The sequence below is a fragment of the Theropithecus gelada genome, chromosome 1 (assembly GCF_003255815.1).
Source record: "Theropithecus gelada isolate Dixy chromosome 1, Tgel_1.0, whole genome shotgun sequence".
Taxonomy (NCBI): domain Eukaryota; kingdom Metazoa; phylum Chordata; class Mammalia; order Primates; family Cercopithecidae; genus Theropithecus; species Theropithecus gelada.
In genome coordinates, this window is record NC_037668.1 from 162870130 (window position 1) to 162892694 (window position 22565).

The 22565-nt window shown below is 50.6% G+C and overlaps 1 pseudogene; it reads left to right on the plus strand.

Moving 5' to 3' along the window:
* Positions 1-3426: 3426 nt before the first annotated feature.
* Positions 3427-11029, plus strand: LOC112636597 (annotated as a pseudogene).
* The last annotated feature ends 11536 nt before the right edge of the window (positions 11030-22565 follow it).

Below are 22565 nucleotides of genomic sequence, written 5' to 3' on the forward strand. Positions count from 1 at the left end.
CCAAGGCCGACACATTTTTCGAATCAGGTCCGCGGCGTCACTGGTGTAAAGTCCTAAAACCAAAACAGAACGAAAGTGTTTCCCCAAAGATTCCACCTCTTAGACCCAGCCCTCACCCCAACAGAGCAGAGGGTCAAGCTAGCCGGGAGGACGCGGACGCCCGAGACTCTGCCTCCTTTTGGCTGTACAAACTGCCCAATGACCCTCTGCGGCGGGGATGTTTCCTAAGCGGCCGGCCAATAGCGGAGAGAGGGGCGGGCCTCGGTGGGGGCCTGGCCCAGTGAGAGTCGCGTGGGGGACGACCTCTGTCTAGCTGCGACCCAATGGGAGCCCCCGCTGGGAGGCACAACCGGCGGCCCTTCGGGGATTTATAAGGCCAGCCAGCAACCGCGCGTTGGGATTCGTAGTGTTGTTGAAGACCGGAGGACTGTCTGCAGTCAGCGACTCTCCACCAACTTCAACTACTGGATCAACCATGGTGGTGAGGGATGCTGTGCGGGGGAGGGTGCTGCACGATGGCGAGGATGCCAGGGGCGCTCGGGGGGTCGGTGGGAAGGTCCCGCAGCGCAGAAAGGAAGGGCGACCCGGCAGTCCAGGGTGTGGGGTGGGCTGCGCGGGGATGCCAGGGGTGTTTGGACGTTCAGGGCGAAAATGGGCTCTGCAGAAAGCACTGGGACGCCCGAGGAGTCCCGGCACAACTTTTCTACCCTACTTCCCCTGCGGGAGGCGGTGCGAGCTAGAAACGTTCTGAGCGCTCCACAAGTGCTGCAGGACTAGGGAGGCTGGCGAGCAGTAAAGCGCGGGCGAGAACGTGGTGGGGTCGCCTGTGCGCTGCGCGCAAGGTCGGGCAGCAGAGTCTGCTCTGCGGCGGAGCGCGCTCAGGAGCCTGGAGGGGATCTAGGACCTGCCCCATATTTCTCCCGCTGCGGTCCTGGACAAAGAAGTGCCCGCCTGTAGCTGCGGTCCCCGCCTCCCTCTGAGATCATACTCCCGCATAGGAGGCAGGGCCCAGGATGATTGGGAAGCTCTAACAGGTTTCTCCAGTTCATAACCTGTTTCCCTGAATGTCTTTGTCCTGGACGCCCGACTCTTGCCAGAGGTAGAGGTCCTCGACCTTTGGTCCCATACTTGACTAGGGATTCCTGTAAGCTCTTGGGGCCTAGAAAACAGTGTTCTTGAGTTTTCTCCTGTTTGCTACCCAAGGACTTAAGGTCCCTCTGTTAAAACTGAGAACTTGACTGGCCGGGCGCGGTGGCTCACGCCTGTAATTCCAGCACTTTGGAAGGCCGAGGCGGGCGGATCAATCCTGACCAACATGGAGAAACCCGTCTCTACTAAAAATACAAAATTATCCGGCCGTAGTGGCGCATGCCTGTAATCCCAGCTACTCCAGAGGCTGAGTCAGAAGAATCTCTTGAACCCGGGAGGCTGAGGTTACGGTGAGCGGAAATCGTGCCATTGCACTCTAGCCTGGTCAACAAGAGTGAAACTGTCTCAAAAAAATCAAAACAAAACGCCGGGCGCGGTGGCTCACGCCGATAGTCCCAGCACTTTGGGAGGCCGAGGCGGGCGGATCACAAGGTCAGGAGATCGAGACCATCCTGGCTAACACGGTGAAACCCCATCTCTACTAAAAAATACAAAAAATTAGCCGGGCGTGGTGACGGGCGCCTGTAGTCCCAGCTACTCAGGAGGCTGAGGCAGGAGAATCGCTTGAACCTGGGAGGCGGAGCTTGCAAGTGAGCTGAGATCTCGCCACTGCACTCCAGGCTGGGAGACAGCGAGAATCCGTCTCAAACAAACAAACAAACAACAACAACAACAAAAAAAAACCCTAAGAACTTGAGGTGGGTACACAGAGTTCCCTGTGCACCCCAGAAACCTCTTGATCACTGCCTCTGCTCTGAGCCCCCTTAAAGGCTCTGAGGCTGCCTTGGAGGGTAGTTCCTAAGACTGTTAAACTGTTGCCTACTGTCACCCTAGAAGATCCCTTCAATATCTGGGAGGTGTGCAGCCCTTTTAAATTGATCCCCCTAGACTGTGGGTTGGGGTGAAGGACCAGAAGATGGGAGGGAGGGTTTATCCATCATAGGAGTTACCTGAGTGAAAAGAGTCGAAAGGTGGGGTGTGTCTTTTGGTCTCCGCTGTGATGCTTAATTAAGGAGTACTTGCATGCATGAATTTGCTTGCTTGTACTGCAGTTGGCAGGACAGGTGTCTAGGATAGGTGCCTGTCCCCCAAAAAGGGGAGTTTGTGGGTGAGCTTTCAGAAGGCTAGCTCTAACTGCAAGGCTGCTTCCTCAGTTGATCCACAGGTCTGAACTTAGTCTTCTGCCCTTTTGGGATGCTGAGGAGATAGTCACTGCCATGGGAGACCTCCTTTTCTAGGCCCCGGTGCTTGAGTCTAGAAGCTCTTGGTGGGCCTGTCTTGGAATACAGGACTCTGAGCTTTCCCAAGCCACCCCAAACAGCAAGGAGGACACTGTGCAGTGGGATTTGGCTGTTTGGTTTTGGCTTTCTCTAGTTCCTGCCCCAGAAACCTAGGCATGACCACCTTAAACTCTGAGTGAATGAAGGAAAATGAGGGCCTGGAGGTGGTTTGGCTTAAAGTATGGGAAGGCCTGGAAAGAGAACTGGGTCTTCTGGATTTTGGTTCTTTGGTTTGATTTTTTTTTTTTTTTTTTTTTTTGAGACGGAGTCTTGCTCTGTCGCCCAAGCTGGAGTGCAGTGGCGCGATCCTGGCTCACTGCAAGCTCTGCCTCCTGGGTTCATGCCATTCTCCTTCCCCAGCCTCCCGAGTAGCTGGGACTACAGGCGCCCGCCACCGCGCCCGGCTCATTTTTTTTGTATTTTTAGTAGAGACGGGGTTTCACCGTGGTCTCGATCTCCTGACCTTGTGATCCGCCCGCCTCGGCCTCCCAAAGTGCTGGGATTACAGGCGTGAGCCACCGCGCCCGGCCTTTTTTTTTTTTTTTTTTTTGAGATGGAGTCTTTCTCTGTCGCCTAGGCTGTAGTGCAGTGTTGTGATCTCAGCTCCCTGCAACCTCTGCCTCCTGGGTTCACGTGATTCTCCTGCATCAGCCTCCCAAGTAGCTGGGACTATAGGCGCCCACCACCACGTTCGGCTAATTTTGTATTTTTAGTAGAGACGGGGTTTCACCATGTTGGGCAGGATGATCTCGAACTCCGGACCTCAGGTGATCTGCCTGCTTCGGCCTCCCAGAGTGCTGGGATTATATTATAAGTAGGTGTGAGCCACTGCACCCGGCCAGTCGTCTGAACTTTGGACTAGGTAACACTAAGTTTCAGCCTTTAGGGAGGAAAGATGAGGGATGTTCCCAGAGAAGGCTTTTCAGGTCCCCACCTTTCGCTCTGCACCACTCAGGGCTCACCCTCGCAGTGTGAGTGCATCTCCATCCATGTGGGCCAGGCCAGAGTGCAGATGGGCAATGCCTGCTGGGAGCTATACTGCCTGGAGCACGACACCCAGCGCAGTGGCACCATGCCCAGCCACAAGGCCCTGGGGAGCAGCGATGACTCCTTCAACACCTTCTTCAGGGAGACCCAGCCTGGCAAGCATGCGTCCTGGGCTGTCTGTGGACCTGGAACCTGCTGTCATAGGTGAGTGGATGGAGGAGTGGGTGCCCCTTCCCCTAGGCCATAGTTTTTGCTAGTGCCAATGTCTGTTTAAGGGGAAAATACTTGAGATGCAAGCAGTCCCCTGCCATGAACGGCACTGAAGTCTGAAGTCTATTGCTTTTGTCTAGACTGTGTCCTCAGAGGGGGTCCTGGAGGCTTCCTGTATTGAGAGGAAGATCATTAGCACAGCTCTGCCAGGAAACTGCCAGATAGGAGTCAGGGATCAGGCCTAGAATGCAGACTGCAGAAAGGAGCAGATGTAAAAGCAGAAATTTAAAACTTGCTTTTCAGTGTCCTCAGACTCTTGAGGGCAGCCTGTTACGTAAGAAGCAGGGAGCCGAGAACATTCATAATGGCCCCCTGCTCGGCCTTAACTGAAATAGGCCCCCACGTAGGATGTGGGCCTGTGTGAACTTGGCTGTTGCTGGCTTCCGGGGGCTTTCCTGCTTCCTCCCTTCTGCATCTGGATCTCCTCAGTTACCTAATCATGACAATTCTACCCCTCCTCTGTTTTTTTAAAGCTGTTATTTTAGATGTTAAATGGTAGACTGGGTTTCTTCATTAGTCTGTATTCTTTTTTTCTTTTTTCTCTTTCTGTGGTGAAAATTTACATTGGGCTGTATTCTTACCCCATTCAAAAGTGAAATGAGATTCTCCTTAACACCACTCTGATTCCTCCCCCAGCACAATGAAGTGGCTGTGATCAGAGGGAAGGGACCACTGAAGGTGCCACCTGCTCTCCCCGTCTCAGGCCTAGGCAGGACCCGGCCTTAGAAGTGGGTCTCTGGTTGGGAGGCTGAGGCAGGAGAATTGCTTGAACCCGGGAGAAGGAGGTTGTGGTGAGCCAAGATCGTGCAATTGCATCCAGCCTGGGCAACAAGAGCGAGACTCTGTCTCAAAAAAAAAAAAAAAAAAAGAAAAGAAAAGAAAAAGAAGTGGGCCTCTGGGACGCCGTGTATCATCACTCTGTTGGGCAGTTGTACCTGGGGAGGCTTAGCAGCAAAGGTTCTGGTGTCTGGCGTTCCCTTGGGGATGAACCAGCTTGTTTTACCTTTGTTCTTTCTTCCCCTCAGGATGGGGTAAGAACTGACATTTATAGGCAGCTCTTCCACCCTGGGCAGCTGGTATCTGGCGTGGAAGATGCTGCCAACAACGATGCCTGTGGCCACTACACTGCGGGGAAGGACATCATCGATTTGGTGCTGGAGCGAATCGGAAAACTGGTGAGCAGGCCTCCGGCACCTACAGGAGGTCATTGCATCCTTAACCCTCTTCCTGGCTGGGAGGCAACCACAGCGTGGGCTGGCACCTGACATCATTCCTCTGGCCTCTCAGTCCATTCACTCTCTCCTAAGGGGATACATGTTTTCTGTCCTGGGTGCAGTTCTAGAGTTGGAAGCCTGAATAACCTGCTCTGCCTTGAGTTTGTGGACTCAAGCTTCTGCCCTGGTGGTTCCTCACTTTGCCAGGTCTGTCTGATCCAAACCTTCTTTGACCTTTGATCTATCTCTACAGCAGCTCAGCTTGCCGTTCTTAGACTCCTACGCAGATCTGTCCAGGTGGGAGGGGCTCCTGTTTAGTGCTCAACCATTTCTCCAGTTCACCCTTCCCCTATCTGAGGCACTGAGAACTACGAGTGAGGCTACCTGTGAGCCAGGACTTTGGCGCTGTTGCGTAGAGGGATTGCCTAGACTACTCTCTGCTGCTCAGTAGAGACTGAGGACTTGGAAGTGACCTGATTCTGTGCTCCCTTCCTCAAGAATGAAAATAAAATACCTCCTAGGGGCCGGGTGCAGTGGCTCATGCCTGTAATCCCAGCACTTTGGGAGGCTGAGTCGGGCAGATCACGAGTTCAGGAGATCAAGACCATCCTAGCTAACACGGTGAAACCCCGTCTCTACTAAAAATACAAAAAATTAGCTGGATGCGGTGGCAGGTGCCTGTAGTCCCAGCTAGTCGGGAGGCTAAGGCAGGAGAATGGCGTGAACCCAGGAGGCGGAGCTTGCAGTGAGCCGAGATGGCGCCACTGCACTCCAGCCTGGGCGACAGAGCGAGACTCCGTCTCAAAAACAAAAACAAAAACAAAACAAAACCTCCTAGCGTTAGACTTCTTTTATACTGTCACTACCCATGTGTCTGGTATAGACTGATGATTTTCTTACCCAAGGAACAGCTATATGAGAATCACGTGGGGTACTTGTTAAAGCTGCAGGTTCCTGGGTTCCAGTCTGAGGTGAGGCCTGGTAATCTGTATGTTCAACAGGATGCCACCACCACTCCCACTCTGCTGTAACTAGGGGGCACGGCAACAAAACAGAGAGGGCCTGGCTCTCTGACTGCAAATCCTGTGTCCTGCCTCATCCCGACCATTGTATATACACAACACTGCCTTTCCAAGTCATCTTTTCCCTAGGAACTCCAAACCTCTTGTAGTTCATCTCTTTTTTTTTTTTTTTCCTTTTTTGAGAGAGTTGCTCTGTTGCCTAGGCTGGAGTGCCACTAGTGGTGCAGTCACAACTCACTGCAACCTCCACCTTCTGGGCTCAAGTAGTCCTCCCACCTCAGCCTCCTGAGTAGCTAGGACTACAGGTGCACACCACAACACCCAGATAATTTTTGTATTTTTTTGTAGAGATGGGGTGTTGCCATCCCAGCACTTTTGTAGGCCAAAGTAGTGATGTTATCTCCTACTCCAGACAGACCAGTGCACCAGGCTTCAGGGCTTCCTGATCTTCCATAGTTCTGGGGATGGCACTGGCTCAGGCTTTACCTTCCTGGTGATGGAGCAGCTTTCTGTTGACTATGGCAAGAAGTTCAAGTTGGAATTTTCTTTTTTTTTTTGAGACGGAGTTTCACTCTTGTTGCCCAGGCTGGAGTGCAATGGCGTGATCTTGGCTCACCGCAACCTCTGCCTCCCAGGTTCAAGCGATTCTCCTGCCTCAGCCTCCCTAGTAGTTGGGATTACAGGCATGTGCCACCACGCCTGGCTAATTTTGTATTTTTAGTAGAGACGGGGTTTCTCCGTGTTGGTCAGGCTGGTCTTGAACTCCCGACCTCAGGTGATCCGCCCACCTCAGCCTCCCAAAGTGCTGGGATTACAGGCATGAGCCACCACGCCCAGCCTCAAGTTGGAATTTTCTATCTACCCAGTCCCCCAAGTGTCCATGACAGCTGTAGAACCCTATAACTCCATCTTGACCACCCACACCACACTAGAACACTCAGACTGCCTTCATGGTAGACCACGAGGCCATCTATGATCTCTGCTGCCACAACGTGTGCCCTACCTATGCCAACCTCAACTGGCTCATCAGCCAGATTGTGTCCTCCATCACTACTTTCTTGCGTTTTGACGGTGCCCTCAATGTGGACCTCATAGTGTTCCAGACCAATCTGATGCCCTATCCTTGCATCCACTTTCCCCTGGTGACCTACTCACCCATTATCTCAGCTGAGAAGGCCTACCATGAGCAGCTCTCAGTGGCAGAGATCACCAGTGCCTACTTTGAGCCCTCCAATCAGATGGTCAAGTGTGAACCTCACCACGGCAAGTACATGGCCTGCTGCATGCTCTGCCGTGAAGAAGTGGTGCCCAGGAATGAGAATGCCACCATTAAAACCAAGCGAATATTCGTTTTGTGGACTGGTATCCCACAGGTTTCAAGGCAAGTGGGGATAAAGGGTAGTTAGCACATAGCCTGTATACCTGCTGAGAAGGGAGTTTCCTACAGAGCAGGTGTGAGGAACAAATGCACAGGATCTCACTCTGTCACCCAGGTTGGAGTACACTGGCATGATCTTGGCTCACTGCAGCCTCGACCTCAATGCTCAAGCAGTCCTCCTGCCTCAGCCTCCTCAGTAGCTGGGACCACAGGTTTGTGCCACCACACCCTGCTAACTTTGTATTTTTTTGTAGAGGTGGGGCTTCACCATATTGCCCAGGCTGGTCTCAGACTCCTGCGCATGGGTGATCCACCTACGATGGCCTCCCAAAGTGTTACGGGTATGAGCCACTGTGCCCTGCCAGAGGATGCCTTTAACTAGATAGATCTTGGCTGGTCTAGAAACCAGGCCTTGGACTGTAAGCCGGGGTGGGTTCTACTTGAAAGATTGCCTAGGCCGGGCACGGTGGCTCACACTGTAATCTCAGCAGTTTAGGAGGCCGAGGTGGGCGGATCACAAGGTCAGGAGATCGAGACCACGGTGAAACCCCGTCTCTACTAAAAATACAAAAAATTAGCTGGGCGCAGTGGTGGGCGCCTGTAGTCCCAGCTACTCGGGAGGCTGAGGCAGGAGAATGGCGTGAACCCAGGAGGCAGAGCTTGCAGTGAGCCGAGATCGCGCCACTGCACTCCAGCCTGGGGGACAGAGCGAGACTCCGTCTCAAAAAAAAAAAAAAAAAAAAAGATTGCCTTGATGAAAGGAAAAGTATCCATTTCATTTTACTTAGCCTGGTAAAAAGGCGTTCCCTAGGGCTGCCAGTCACACTGGGGAGAATGGCCTCCTCGTCACTTGTGCTAGGGACATAACCACATGCTGTGGCTCCTGCTCAGAAGGGATGGCTTTTAGAAGCCAGAGAGACCCATTATAAGATGATGGGGAAAGTGCGGATCAGGTCAGAGGCTTCTTGTGTTCTGTGTCTGTAAATGCGTTCTCTTTTGCAGTAATGAGGAAGAAGCACTCATTTATGCCCCACCCTGTTATCGGTTGACCTTCCCAGGGTGCTGGGCATATGACCTAGTTTGGTTTATGGGTTTTGTTCTGGGGTAAGGCTCCAGAAAGATTAAAGACGGTACCTGTGGCATTAGAAAACATATATCATTTTCCTGCCCCATGACACTGCTGTGGACATGACCACAACAGGAGGAGAGGCAGGGATAATAGCTGCTTGCTAGTGTGGAAGAGTTGTCCTGTAGCTCAGAAATGGAAATGCAGGGTAGGATATCTTTGGGAAGCAGACTGTTTCTGCTTCCATATTAGGAAGATCTTTAGCTGCTTACAGGAAGAACTGACTGCCGTTAGGACATGCTCAGCTTGTTGTCCCCAGAGACACTAATGGGACGTTGACTTTTTTTTTTTTTTTTTTTTTTTGAGGATGAGAAACACTAAAATGTATTATATATTCTGGGCTGGGTGCAGTGATTCAGGCCTGTAATCCCAGCATTTTGGGAGGCAGAGGTGGGAGGATGGCTTGAGCCCAGGAGTTTGAGACCAGCCTGGGCAATGTGAGACTCCATCTGTACAAAATATAAAAAAAAATTAGCCAGTCGTGCTAGTGTGTGCTTATAGTTCTAGCTACTCAGAAGGCTGAGGTGGGAGGATCACCGGGGTCCAGGAGGTCGAGGCTACAGTGAGCTATGATTGCACCCCCAACTCCAGCCTCAGCAACAGAGCGAGACCCTGTTTCTTAAAAAATAAAACAACATATTCTGGGTAGACAAATGGTTAAAGTAGGTCTAATTGGAGAGCTTCCCTAACTTTAACACTTTTTAGGCTACCGGAAAGTAGGGATACTAGTTCATTTAACACCCATATAGCCACTACCTGGATTTAACATCTAGGTCTGTTTCTTTTATTTTTGCTTTACTGACCCATTTAAACTTACTACTTTTGCGGGAAGATGGCGGTGGGGGAAGATGGAGCCTTGCTCTTTTGCCAAGGGTGGAGTACAGTGGTGCCATCTCAGCTCACTGCAACCTCACGGAACCTCCAGGGTTCAGACGATTCTCTTGTCTCAGCCTCCCGAATCGCTGGGATTACAGGCATGTGCCACCACGCCCGGCTAATTTTTTGTATTTTCAGTAGAAACGGGGTTTCGCCATGTTGGCCAGGCTGGTCTTGAACTCCTGACCTCAAAGTGATCAGCCAACCTCAGCCTCCCAAAGTGCTGGGATTGCAGGTGTGAGCCACTGTGCCCGGCCCACAAATGTTTTTTATAATCAATTTTTCAGTCATGATCTAATCAAGGAGCAGGCATTATGCTTATTTGTCTCCTAGCATAAGAGTCCACCCTTTTTCCCTTTTTTTTTTTTTGAGACAAAGTCTCACTCATCCCCCAGACTGGAGTGCAATGGCGCCATCTCGGCTCACTGCAACCTCTGCCTCCTGGGTTCAAGCAATTCTCCTGCCTCAGCCTCCCGTGTAGCTGGGATTACAGGTGCCTGCCACGAGGCCAGCTAATTGTTTTTTTTTGTTTGTTTTTTTTTTTGAGACGGAGTCTCACTGTGTCTCCCAGGCTGGAGTGCAGTGGCGCGATCTGGGCTCACTGCAAGCTCCGCCCCCCGGGTTCACGCCATTCTCCCGCCTCAGCCTCCCAAGTAGCTGGGACTACAGGCGCCCGCTACCGCGCCCGGCTAGTTTTTTGTATTTTTAGTAGAGACGGGGTTTCACCATGTTAGCCAGGATAGTCTCGATCTCCTGACCTTGTGATCCACCCGCCTCGGCCTCCCAAAGTGCTGGGATTACAGGCTTGAGCCACCGCGCCCGGCCTGTTTTTGTATTTTTAGTAGAGATGGGGTTTCATCGTGTTGGCCAGGCTGGTCTCAAACTCCTGACCTCAGGTGATCCACCTGCCTTGGTCTCCCAAAGTGCTGGGATTACAGGCATGAGCCACCGTACCTGGCCCCCTTTTTCTTGACTGTGACTGTGAAGGCACTAGTCTTGTCTTGCAGAAGCTCCCTCATTCTAGACTTGTTTGTTTCCTTGTGGTGGTGATCATCTTCCTCTATCTTTACTTCTTACAAGTTGACAAATGCCCCTTCCCCAGTTATGGGGATCCCTATACTACCCTTCCAGGAAACACAGAACCAGGTGCTTATACTTCTTTGTTTCTTCTTAGGTTGGCATCAACTACCAGTCCCCCACAGTGGTGCCCGGGGGTGCCGTAGCCAAGGTGCAGCGGGCAGTCTGCATGCTAAACAATACCACAGCCATCACCAAGGCCTGGGCCCGCCTCAACCCAAAGTTTGACCTGATGTATGCCAAGCAGGCATTTATGCACTGGTATGTGGACGAGGGCATGGAGGAAGGGGAGCTCTCTGGGCTGGAGAGGACCTGGCTGCCCTGGAGAAGGATTATGAAGTAGGCACAGAATCTTTGGACAGCGAGGATGATGGTGAGGAGTTCTAGGGGTCCTGGCACGTGTAATACCTGGTCTCTCGCACCAGTTGTGCATCTCATTCCACTGTTTCCTGACCCCCTACAAATACAATGGATGTTGCAAGCGATGTGGAACTCTGTGGAATTCTGCCCAGGCAGTGGGCCATCTTTAAGCTTCTCAGCTTCCTTTGATGTCTTTCTAAGTTAAAGGGCAGGGTGGCCTCTGCTGCTAGGGCCTCCAGCCAGGGCATGTCTAGTATAGGATTGGCACTGCTTCCCTCCCGTGTGAGCGGACCACCCTGACAGCTCTTCGCCAGCTCAGCACCCAGGCTATAGTACTTCACAGGGGTCCCTATGTGTACCCCCTTGTCTCCAGCCCACTTCGAGGAAGAGTAAGCCTTCCAGCCCACTTCGAGGAAGAGAAAGCTGCCAAAAGTTTCTCTGCCCCCAGCATTCTGGGACAGAAACTGCTGGACTTCAGTGCCACAAGGAGTCAAGCACTTCTAACCACTCCTCCCGTCTGATGACCAAGAGAGGGCAGTAGAGGTTGTCTCCACAGCAACCATCTTAGACTTGAGGGCTCTGTCTTGATGCCTTACAAACACAGGGTCCAAGAAATAAGATTCCAAAAAACAAAAAAACAGTGATCTCCAGCCTGGGACTATGAAGATGCGAAACAACTTTTTTTTTTTTCTTTTTTTTTTTTTTTTTTGAGACAGAGCCTCGCTCTGTGGCCCAGGCTGGAGTGCAGTGGCACCATCTTGGCTCACTGCAAGCTCCGTCTCCTGTGCTCACGCCATTCTTCTGCCTCAGCCTCCGGAGTAGCTGGGACTACAGGCGCCCGCCACCATGCCCGGAGAATTTTTTTTATTTTTAGTGGAGATGGGGTTTCACCGTGTTAGCCAAGATGGTCTCGATCTCCTGACCTCGTGATCAGCCCACCTTGGCCTCCCAAAGTGCTAGGATTACAGGCATGAGCCACCGCGCCTGGCCTCAAAACAACTTACTTTAGGGGACAGGGTCTTGCTGTGTTGCACGAGCTGGAGTGTAGTGGTTATTCTCACAGATGTGGTCACAGCATGCTACAGCCTTGGACTCCTGGGCTCAAGCCATCCTCCTGCCTCAGCCTCCCCACATGGTAGACTACAGGCACCACCTCATGCCTGGCTATAAAGTAAATCTTAAAAGTGCCTATGAGACTTTTAATCAAGAAATCCATATCTCTTATCCTCAACGGAGTTCCTAATGAGGAAATTAGGAACTATTGTTCTAGAGGCATACCATTTCTGCTCACATGTGGTTTCAGAGATCAGTGTATTAGTAAAAGGTTCTGGCAGTAGTTAATGGCTAAACAAAAGGCCCCTTCTAGAACAGTCCAGGTTCAGGGAGGCTGCTTTTATTATTTTTTTATTATTATTATTTTATTTCTTTGGAGACGGAGTCTCGCTCTGTCGCCCAGGCTGCAGTGCAGTGGCGCATGGCCTTGCTTTGGCTTCAGGAAATTGGTTGCTAGCGTTAATCTAGAGACTTATTCCCAGCATCTGTGAGCCTTGCTCCTTGATCCCTGGGAGGGTATTTGCCAAGAGGATAGAATCCCAGAGCCTACCGCATAGTGCCCAGCATCATAGACTGCCCCTACCGTGGAACTGCATGCTTAGGTCCAGAGGGGCTGTGGCCCTGTGTACTGGTCAGTCCCCACGTGTTGGCCCTCTTCCTTTTTTACCGTTTTCCTCTGTATTTGCATTTCTGAGCAGAGAGGTCTGACAGTCTTCTGCTTGGCTGTATTCCCCCTTTGCCTGAGTCCCCATAGTCCCCAAAAGACAAGGGCCTCAACCTACTGTGTTCATTTGTCTTAATTCGCGAATAGCATGGCTCTGACGTGGGTATGTGTCCTTACGTGTGCCCTCTTTCTTTCATGTAAGCAACACAAGTCTCCCTTGCTATAGCGGTTGATTTTTTCTATTTTACTCCAGAGTCTTTCGCCGAAGCTGTTCCCAGGAGACTCCTAACCTACTGGTTCCTTTAGTACTGGGGTTAGAGGTGGAATAAGGGCACAGAAGGAAGGGAAAGAGGTTGGAGAAACTTGCTCTATTAAAGTGCCTATTGCCAGGCACGGTGGCTCACGCCTGTAATCCCAGCACTTTGGAAGGTTGAGGCGGGTGGATCACCTGAGGTCAGGAGTTCGAGACCAGCCTGGCCAACATGGTGAAACCCCGTCTCTACTAAAATTACAAAAAAGTAGCCGGGCGTGGTGGTGCATGCTTGTAATCCCAGCTACTCAGGAGGCTGAGGCAGGAGAATTGCTTGAACCCAGGAGGCGGAAGTTGCAGTAAGCTGAGATCACACCATTGCACTCCAGCTTGGGCAACAAGAGCAAAACTCCGTCTCCAGAAAATAAAGAAATAAAATAAAGTGCCTATTAACGGACCTGGATCTGTTGATGTTTGGGAGGTGCCCCTAGTCTGCTCTGCCAGTATCTTCACCCAGAAACCAGTGAGCTGATGTTTTCTTTCCTTCTCTTCCTCTCACTGGGCCCATGAATTCATACATATTAGCAGTTTAATCCATTATGTAGAGAGACCACCCCTCCCAGAGCACATGCCCCACGCCACAGGAAGGCGAACATCCGGTGAGGGTTGGACTCCTAACCCTGAGCACTCTCCTGTGATTAGATAACAGATAGAATGAGTAGTTAAAGCTGAGGGTAGCAAGCTCGACGATTTATTTGGATAACCTAGCAGCTGCCATACCTCTTCTCCTGGCCCCCAGACAGAATGGAAGGTAAGTCATGTTCTCATCTATGACCCATCCCTCTTTTTGTACTTTTGAAATAAACAGGAAGTGTTTTTGTTCAGTCTTTGCCCGACCTTACCTCCCACCTCCCCACCTCCAAACCCAGATAGGGCCCAGTCCCTTGGGAGCCTTGCTTGGGTTCCTTTCAAACTATGGAACCTCTGATAGGGTGAGGATGGAGAAGAGAAATTCTTTGTCTTGGGGTTGTGACCTGAAACTTAGAGACTCTTGGAGTCTTAACAAACACAGTTGACCCTTGAACAACACGGGTTGGGGTGCTGACCCTGTACAGTCAGAAATCCACGTATAACTTTTGTCTGCCCCAAAACTTAACTAATAACCTAGCATTCACTGGAAGCCTTACCAATAATACAACCAATTAACATATTATTAATGTATTACATATCACATTCTTTTTTTTTTTTTTTTTTTTTTTTTTGAGACGGAGTCTCGCTCTGTCGCCCAGGCTGGAGTGCAGTGGCCAGATCTCAGCTCACTGCAAGCTCCGCCTCCGGGGTTTACGCCATTCTCCTGCCTCAGCCTCCCGAGTAGCTGGGACTACAGGCGCCCGTCACCTCGCCCGGCTAGTTTTTTGTGTTTTTTTAGTAGAGACGGGGTTTCACCGTGATAGCCAGGCTGGTCTCAATCTCCTGACCTTGTGATCCGCCCGTCTCGGCCTCCCAAAGTGGTGGGATTACAGGCTTGAGCCACCACGCCTGGCCACATATCACATTCTTATAAGAAAGTAAGCTAGAGAAAAATCTAAGAGAAAATATATTTACTGTTCATTAAATGGAAATGGATCATTATAAAGTCTTCATCCTCATCTTTACCTTGAGTAGGAAGAGGAGGAGTTCTTGCTATCTCAGGGGTGGCAGAGGCAAAAGAGGGTTGAAGAGGTAAAAGGGAAGGCAGGCACACTCAATGCAACTTGTATTGAAAAAGCCACATCTAAGTGGACCCATGCCTCTCAAACCCATATTGTGCAATGGTCAACTATTCTACTTAAAGCATGAGCATCGGTAAGCATTGCCCTTCCTGGGCTGGCTTTCTCACGGATGTTGTTACTGGAGGATGCAGCAGATGGACTCTAGTCCTAGTCCTGGCCATAACAAGATCTAAACCTAGATGACTTCCTGCAGGTCACATTGGCTTCCATTTATAACTCCCCCAAGACCCAGGTCCCCATGCTCAGCTGGCTCCATGGAGTCCTTGTAGAGGAGGGTGGTTACTCTGGTGATGCAGAACTGAAAACTAAGGGGAAGTGGCCTAAGAGAAGACAGAGCACCTCCAAAGTGCCCGGTCCCTATTAGAAATCCAACCATTTCTGACCTCCAAGAACACATAGATGGGACAGGAGACCTTGACTGTTTCTTTTTCTCTGTAGTGCAGACTCTCAGTAAGTTCTGCCCAGCTTTCAGTCTGGTTCCTCACCTATAGCCTGAGCTGTACCTGAGGCCAAAGTTTTAGATTTGACTGCCCCAGGGTGTAAACTTGTTTTCTGTTGGATGCGTTAGTTGTCTGCTTGTATAAAGTGAAAGACAGGATCTTGGGGCCTAACTTTTCCCTCAAGACTTGTGCTATTCTCAGCTCTACCCTGTATCCCCACCTTCAGATCTGAGATCCTGTGATGTGACTCATGTTGCTGCTTCTAGGCGTTCAGTGTCCTGCACTAGTACACCCACCTGCAGTGAGGAAGCTGCTCTTTTTCTGTCTTCCCTCTGCTTAAAGCTCAGTAGAGTGGGTGAGACATATGCTCAGTGCCTGGAGGCCACAGGAAGCCTCAGGCAAGACGAGGGGAGCTTTCCAGGAGGACTGGCACTTGCACCAGATACTGACAATGAGTTGGGGTACAGGGCAGGGTTCAAGGCAGAGACTGTTACAGGAAAAAATATGGAAAACACGAGCACGTTATATTTGGGTGATCTCGACTAGCTTGTAGATGGAATTTGGAACGGAGGAAGGAACTAGAGAAAAAGGTACAGGACTGAATGACCTTGGTTTGGATTTCTTTTTCAAGTATTTGTTGAGCACCTCCTATGAGCCATGGATTCTAGATGTTAGCGGGCCATTGTAGGGGGCAAAGAAATTTTAACTTTCTCCTGTATAAAATGTTTAGTGGCATTCAGGTGCCTGCATTCAGAGATAACCCATCCTTAAAGCAGTGGTTCTCAACCTGGGACACTTGCCCTCCAGCGGACATTTGGCAATGTTTAGAGATGTTTTTGACTGTTGCAACTATGGGTAGGAATGATCTGGTGTGTTGCCTATAGAGACCAGGGATGTGGCTCAGTCCTACAAAGCACAGAACAGACATCCCACACCACAAAGAATTATCCTGCCAGAAATGTCAATACTGTTGTAATTAAGAAATCTTAGGCCGGGTGCGGTGGCTCACGCTTGTAATTGCAGCACTTTGGGAGGCTGAGGTGGGTGGATCATGAGGTCGGGAGATCAAGACCATCCTGGATAACACGGTGTTACCCTGTCTCTACTAAAATTACAAAAAATTAGCCAGGCATGGTGGTAGGCGCCTATAGTCCCAGCTACTCGGGAGGCTGAGGCAGGAGAATGGCGTGAACCCAGGAGGCAGAACTTGCACTAAGCTGAGACTGCGCCACTGCACTCCAGCCTGGGTGAGAGAGCGAGACTCCGTCTCAAAAAAAAAAAAAAAAATTAGCGGGCGATGTTGGAATATGCCTGTAATCCCAGCTACTCAGGAGGCTGAGGCAGGAAAATCACTTCAACCCGGGAGGCGGAGGTTGTGATGAGCTGAGATCACGCCATTGCACTCCAGCCTGGGCAACAAGAGCGAAACTCTGGCTCAAAAAAAAAAAAAAAAATATATTGCCTTAAAGGATTGCTTGACAGTTGCAAGAAGATAGATTTCTGGGCACAGTACAGTAGAGGGATAGAGGCTGTTGTAGTAATCAAGGTGAGAAACCAATGCTTGGACCAGAGCAGTAAGATGGGGGAGGGAAGAGTAAAAGGGTTGGGTCACAGCACTTAGTGACCAGTTGACATGGCACACAGGGAGAAGGGTCATGGGTGACTTGCTGCCTTGGACAGCATGAGATGTTCTCCCTCCCATGTTTCCCATTTGGGCTTGGAGAAGAATTCAGTTTTAGATGTAGTAGTCTGCTGGGCTTGCCATAACAAAGCACCACAGACGAGGTGTCTTGAACAACAGAAATGAGCCTCACATCTGGGAGGCTAGAAGTCCGAGGTCAAGGTGTGTTGGCAGGTGGGGTTCTTCTGAGGCCTCTCTCCTTGGCTTGCAGATGGCCATCTCTGGCCTGTGTCCTTATTGCCTCCTCTTATGAGGACATCAGTCCTATTGGATTAGAATCTACCCTTATGACCTCATTTTACTTTTTTTTATTTTTTGAGACTGAGGCTCGCTCTGTTGCCCAGGCTGGAGTGCAATGGTGCAATCTCAGCTCACTGCTGCCTCAGCCTCGCAGATTTAAGCTATTCTCCTACCTCAGCCTCCTGAGTAGCTGGGATTTTAGGCACCCGCCATCACGCCCGGCTAATTTTTGTATTTTTAGTAGAAATAGGGTTTCGCCATGTTGGCCAGGCTGGTCTCGAACCCCTGACCTCAGGTGATCCACCTGCCTCGGCCTCCCAAAGTGCTGGGATTACAAGCATGAGCCACTGCGCCCAGCCCAAACAAGGTCTTCTAAAACAAGATCTTCCAAACACACTGAAGGCCTTTTTATTTCCCTGAAAAGACAATGTACCAGTAAGTAGTAAGATAAAGCAGGTGAAGGCTAGCCCCCAGTTCCATCAACAGCATGCATTTTCCCACCTGCTTCCGAGCCCTGACAGGGCTGAGAGTCCCCAGCACATGGAGCATGAAACCTACTTGCCCTCTGAGTCTAAGTTTGGAAGAGGGCAAAGTTAGGAAGGGGAAGCTCTAAACAAATCACAACATAACATGACAAATATGTGTAGAAATGTGACAGAAGTCCAGAAGCAGGGCAGACCTGCAGTAAATGGCAGTGGATTTTGGAGGCTGAGTTGGCCAGACAGACCAGGAAGGAACAAGGCAGGGGGAGCAGCATACTATCTCAGAACTGTAACAAGCTCCCTAATGCTGGGGCTTAAGGAGAAAGGCAGAGTGGTGGAAAAGAGATGAAAGCTCAACACAGGTAGGCTGTGTGTCCACAGAGCAGGAATCTTCTGACCAAAGTGAAAGGTTCCTGCCATAGAGTGACAGGAAGGCGCTCCCCCAGTGCATAAGGCTTTGAGGGCAGGGTGTGAGTTAATCACATGCCGTGCAGTCCTGGTTACCCCATCCCGTGCATACTCGGGTATTGAGCTAGGTTGAACCCAGTGGGAGGCAGAAAGATAGGAGTTGGAGCCCTAACTTATGGTGGGAGAAAGATGGTGGCTACTTAAAGCCTTAGATGTCTGGGAATTAGAGTCCAAGGGATGGTAATAAATGTAGATGATTCTCATGTCCCTGACACCTTCACAGTGAAGCTGGCTCATTGGCCAGGGAGAGAGGGAACGAAGTTAGAAACCAATCCTAGTGAAAGTTCAGGGCGTCAAGCTGGGACTGTCTCTACGTACTTCCTGGGGCACTCTGGGCAGCCTGAAGAGCAGGCTAGGGGGCTGTTGATGCTGGCTTCACTGGGGACTTGAACACCTGCTCAAAAGGATGTGGCAGGACTCAGTTAAGGAGGCTGTATGGAATTCCCTTACGGACAGGAAGAATGCGGAAGCTGACAGCACGTGCTTCCTTTCCCCACCCCTCCTCACCCCAGTCCTCAGTCTTCGGGAAGAAAGACAGTGCGGTGTATCAGCCCTGGGAAAACAGATGACCCCCTCTCTCACTTGGGGGAGGCGTAGAGACCTTGTCAAGTAATTCTTCTAGATGCTTTACTTGTCTATAAATTCAGGGACTTGGACTAAACCTCCAGCTAAGAACACCCTTGGCCAGGCATGGTGGCTCATGCCTGTAATCCCAGCACTTTGGGAGGCCGAGGTGGGCAGAATCACCCGAGGTCGGGAGTTCAAGACCAGCCTGAACAGCATGGAGGAACCCTGTCTCTACTGAAACTACAAAATTAGGCATGGTAGTGCATGCCTGAAATCCCAGCTACTCGGGAACCTGAGGCAGGAGAATCGCTTGAACCGCGTGGTGGCTCATGCCTGTAATCCCAGCACTTTGGGAGGCCAAGGTGGGCAGATCACCTGAGGTTGGGAGTTCGAGACCAGCCTGACCAACGTGGATGAACCCTGGCTGTACTGAAAATACAAAATTAGGCATGGTGGCGCATGCCTGAAATGCCAATTATTCCGGGGCCTGAGGCAGGAGAATGGCTTGAACCCGGGAGACAGAGGTGGTGGGGAGCCAAGATCGCATCATTGCACTCCAGCCTGGGCAACAAGAGTGAAACTCTGTCTTAAAAAAAAAAAAAAAAAAACACCCTCCACCACCACCGTGACCACCACATGTCTCTATGTGGAACCCAGCAACTGGGAAGAAATGGAAAAAAAGATAAGGGTGTCTTGTCTCAGGTGTAGGCATCCCTCCCACACCCTATCCTGTCTTGATGATCTGGAGTCTGATTTTTTTTGTCCCTCATCAAGTCTGGGCAGGTTCTTAAAGGGTTGTGAGTGCCTCTTCTGGGAGGAGCTGCTTCCAGGCTGTCAGAAAGGTAGTGGACAGGCCCATGGAGGATTTTCTGCGGCAGCGCCTCGCCTGTGTGGTCATCTTGTTCCGGAGCATCGCACTACAAAATAGTCCCCAACCCTGAGGGCTAGGCCCCTTGGAGTGGATTTTACTAGTCCCAGCACAAGCCATGTTTAATTGCTGCGATTAAGGCTCTGTAGAGGTGTGATGAGACAGTGCTCTGGCCTTAGAAAGGACAGAGCAGGCCAGGCATGGTGACTCACACCTGTTATCCCAGCACTTTCAGAGGCCAAGGTGGGCACATACCTGAGGAGTTCGAGACCAGCCTGGTCCAACATGGTAAAACCTCATCTCTACTAAAAATACAAAAATTAGCTGGCATGGTGGCAGGCACCTGTAATCCCAGCTACCTGGGAGACTGAGGCGGGAGAATCGCTTGAACCCAGGAGATGGAGGTTGCAGTGAGCCAAGATCGTGCCACTGCACTCCAACCTGGGTGACAGAGCAAGACTCTGTCTCAAAAAAAAAAAAGAAAGGAAAGGAAAGAAAGAAAGAAAAAAAAAAAAGGGAGAGAGCAGCACAGGTGATGAAGAACACAGACTCTGAAGCCAGAATACCTGAATTTGAGTCCCAGCTTTGCCACCTCATAACTGTGTGGCCTTGGTCATGTTACTGGCCTGTTTCCTGATCTATAAAATGAGACTAGAACAGCAGTACTTCCCTCAGGGTCATCTTGAGGATTAAATAGACAGTGCTTAGAACAGTACCTGGGACACAGTAAGTGGTCATCAGTGTTCACTATTATCAATATGATTGGGACCATAACCCACCATGGGGGAGGAAAGGGGGCTTTATGTATTTAAGCACTTTCTCTTCCCTCACTGTTCTCCATATAATAATCCTCTGTTCCTATTCTAAGTAATCACTTATTTGTGCTTCTCTGTAGCTCTTCATTTCCCCAAAATTAAGCTCTTTTGAAGACGCTTGTTCTCAATGGTTAATTATTCCAATTTTCCCCTAGCCAAGGCCTCTCGCTACTTGTATTCCTCCTCTTACCCCCTGAGGTTCCAGTGTCCTGGAGCCCACACAATTGGCTCTGTGCGCCCAAGCTCTGGCTGTAAGCCCACCCGCACAAAGCGCCCCTCAGTACCTCTCTGCCCCTCCCCTGCTCACGCCAGGGGCCCAGCTTCTCACCCGCGCTCTCAGAAGCTTTTAGGTAGGTCAGAGGGTGCCATTCATTAAATACAAGCACAACTTTGTCCTCATTCCCAGCCACTCCGCTAGCAGTGAGACCCAAATATTTTATCTGAGTGATAGGCAGGCACTGGCCTGACAGAAGGGCTTCCAACAGAAGGAATCGAGCATGAATTGCAAAGGCCCCGTGCTGTGTGAGGCATGTCTCAGTATGTCTTGCTATGTAACAGACTACCCCAAAACTGAGTGGCTTTAAACAACTGCCATTGATTCACTCACGTTTCTGTAGTTTGTGGAAGGGCTTGGTGGCGGTGCACCCTCTCTGTGGAGTTGACTGGGGCCACTCAGGAATTCAATATGGCCACACTCGCACGTCTTACGTCTCTGCCGGCATGGCCGGGGGCCTCCCTTGCTTTTTCCTTAGCCCTTATCCTACAGGGCTTTTTTCTCCCGCAGTGTAGCTGGACTTCTTAAATGGCAGTTGGCTTCCAGAGAGAGAAAACAAACTGTGAGGCCTCTTAAGACCTCGGCCTTGGCCAGAAGCAGTGGCTCACGCCTGTGATCTCCGCACTTTTGGAGGCTGAGGCACACGGATTGCTTGAGCTCAGGAGTTTGAGACGAGCCTGGCCAACAAAGCAAAACATTGTCTCTACAAAAAATTAGCCAGGTGTGGTGGTGCATACCTGTAATCCCAGCTACTCAGGAGGCTGAGGCGGGAGGATTGCTTGAGCCTGGGAGGCAGAGGTCGCAGTGAGCTGAGATCATGCTACTGCAGTCCAGCCCAGGTGACAGAATGAGACCCTGTCTCAAGAAAAAGACTTACGCCTTAAGGTCCACCTTCACTGGGAGACACAATGTTGTGTCTTCCCAACACTGAATTTTGAACTCCTAACCCCCAGTACCTCAGCATGTGACCTTAATTGGAAATAAAGTAATTGCAGATCTTATTAATGAAGATGAGGTCCTACTGGAATAGGGTGGGCCCCTCATCCAATATGACTGGGGTCCTTCATAATGGAGAAATTACAACATACACACACAGGCAGGCAGGAGACTGTGTGAAGATTGGCATTATGCTGCCACAGCTAGCAGGTGCTAGGAAAGAAGCCCAGAACAGATCCTTCCCTAGTGCCTTTAGAGGAAATATAGCCCTGCCCATGCCTTGATCTCAGACTTCTGGCCTCCAGAACCATGAGACAGTACATTTTGGTTGTTTTAAGCTGCCCAGTCTGTGGCACTTTGCTACAGCCACCCTAGTGAACTAACGGAGAGATCAAGTCTGCCTCTTGATGGGAAAGGTGACAGGCATGTAGAGGGTAGTAGGAATAGTATCCTTTGTGGACTGACACAAGGCTGTGCAAGAGTGGACAGAACAAGGGAGGAGGGGACTGCATGTGGGGAGCAAAACCCAGCTTCTAGGTCTGACTCTGCCAAGAACATGATGGGAAGCTGTTTAACTCTCCCTCCTTTTCCCAGAGAACAAAAGGACAGACTTAGGGAAGACATCCTTTTTGATTAGGTTTCTGCTTTAAAATTGAGTGCCTCCATCAGAGTTCTTTAGCCTGTACTAGAATGCCCTGCAGGAGCTGTAAACTCAGATTACCGGTCCTACCCCTTGAGTTTCTGATTCAGGAGATCTGGGGTGAGGCCTGATTATTTTCATTTCTAACAAGTTCCCAGGCAATGCTAACGCTGGCTGAGACCACACTGAGAATACCGGTTCTAGGTCAGCGCTTCTCAGTTCTGCCTGCATATTAGAATAACGTGGGAAGCTCTTAATAAATACAGCTGCTCGCCGACTTACGATGGGTTTGCGTCCTAATAAACTGATCATAAGTTGATTTAATATACCCAGTGAACATTAGAGTTTAGCCTAGCCTTCTTTAAACATACTCAGGGCCGGGCGCGGTGGCTCAAGCCTGTAATCCCAGCACTTTGGGAGGCCGAGGCGGGTGGATCACGAGGTCAGGAGATCGAGACTATCCTGGCTAACACGGTGAAACCCCGTCTCTACTAAAAATACAAAAAACTAGCCGGGCATGGTGGCGGGCGCCTGTAGTCTCAGCTACTTGGGAGGCTGAGGCGGGAGAATGGCGTGAACCCGGGAGGCGGAGCTTGCAGTGAGCCAAGATCACGCCACTGCACTCCAGCCTGGGAGCACAGCGAGACTCCGTCTCAAAAAAAAAAAAAAACAAAAA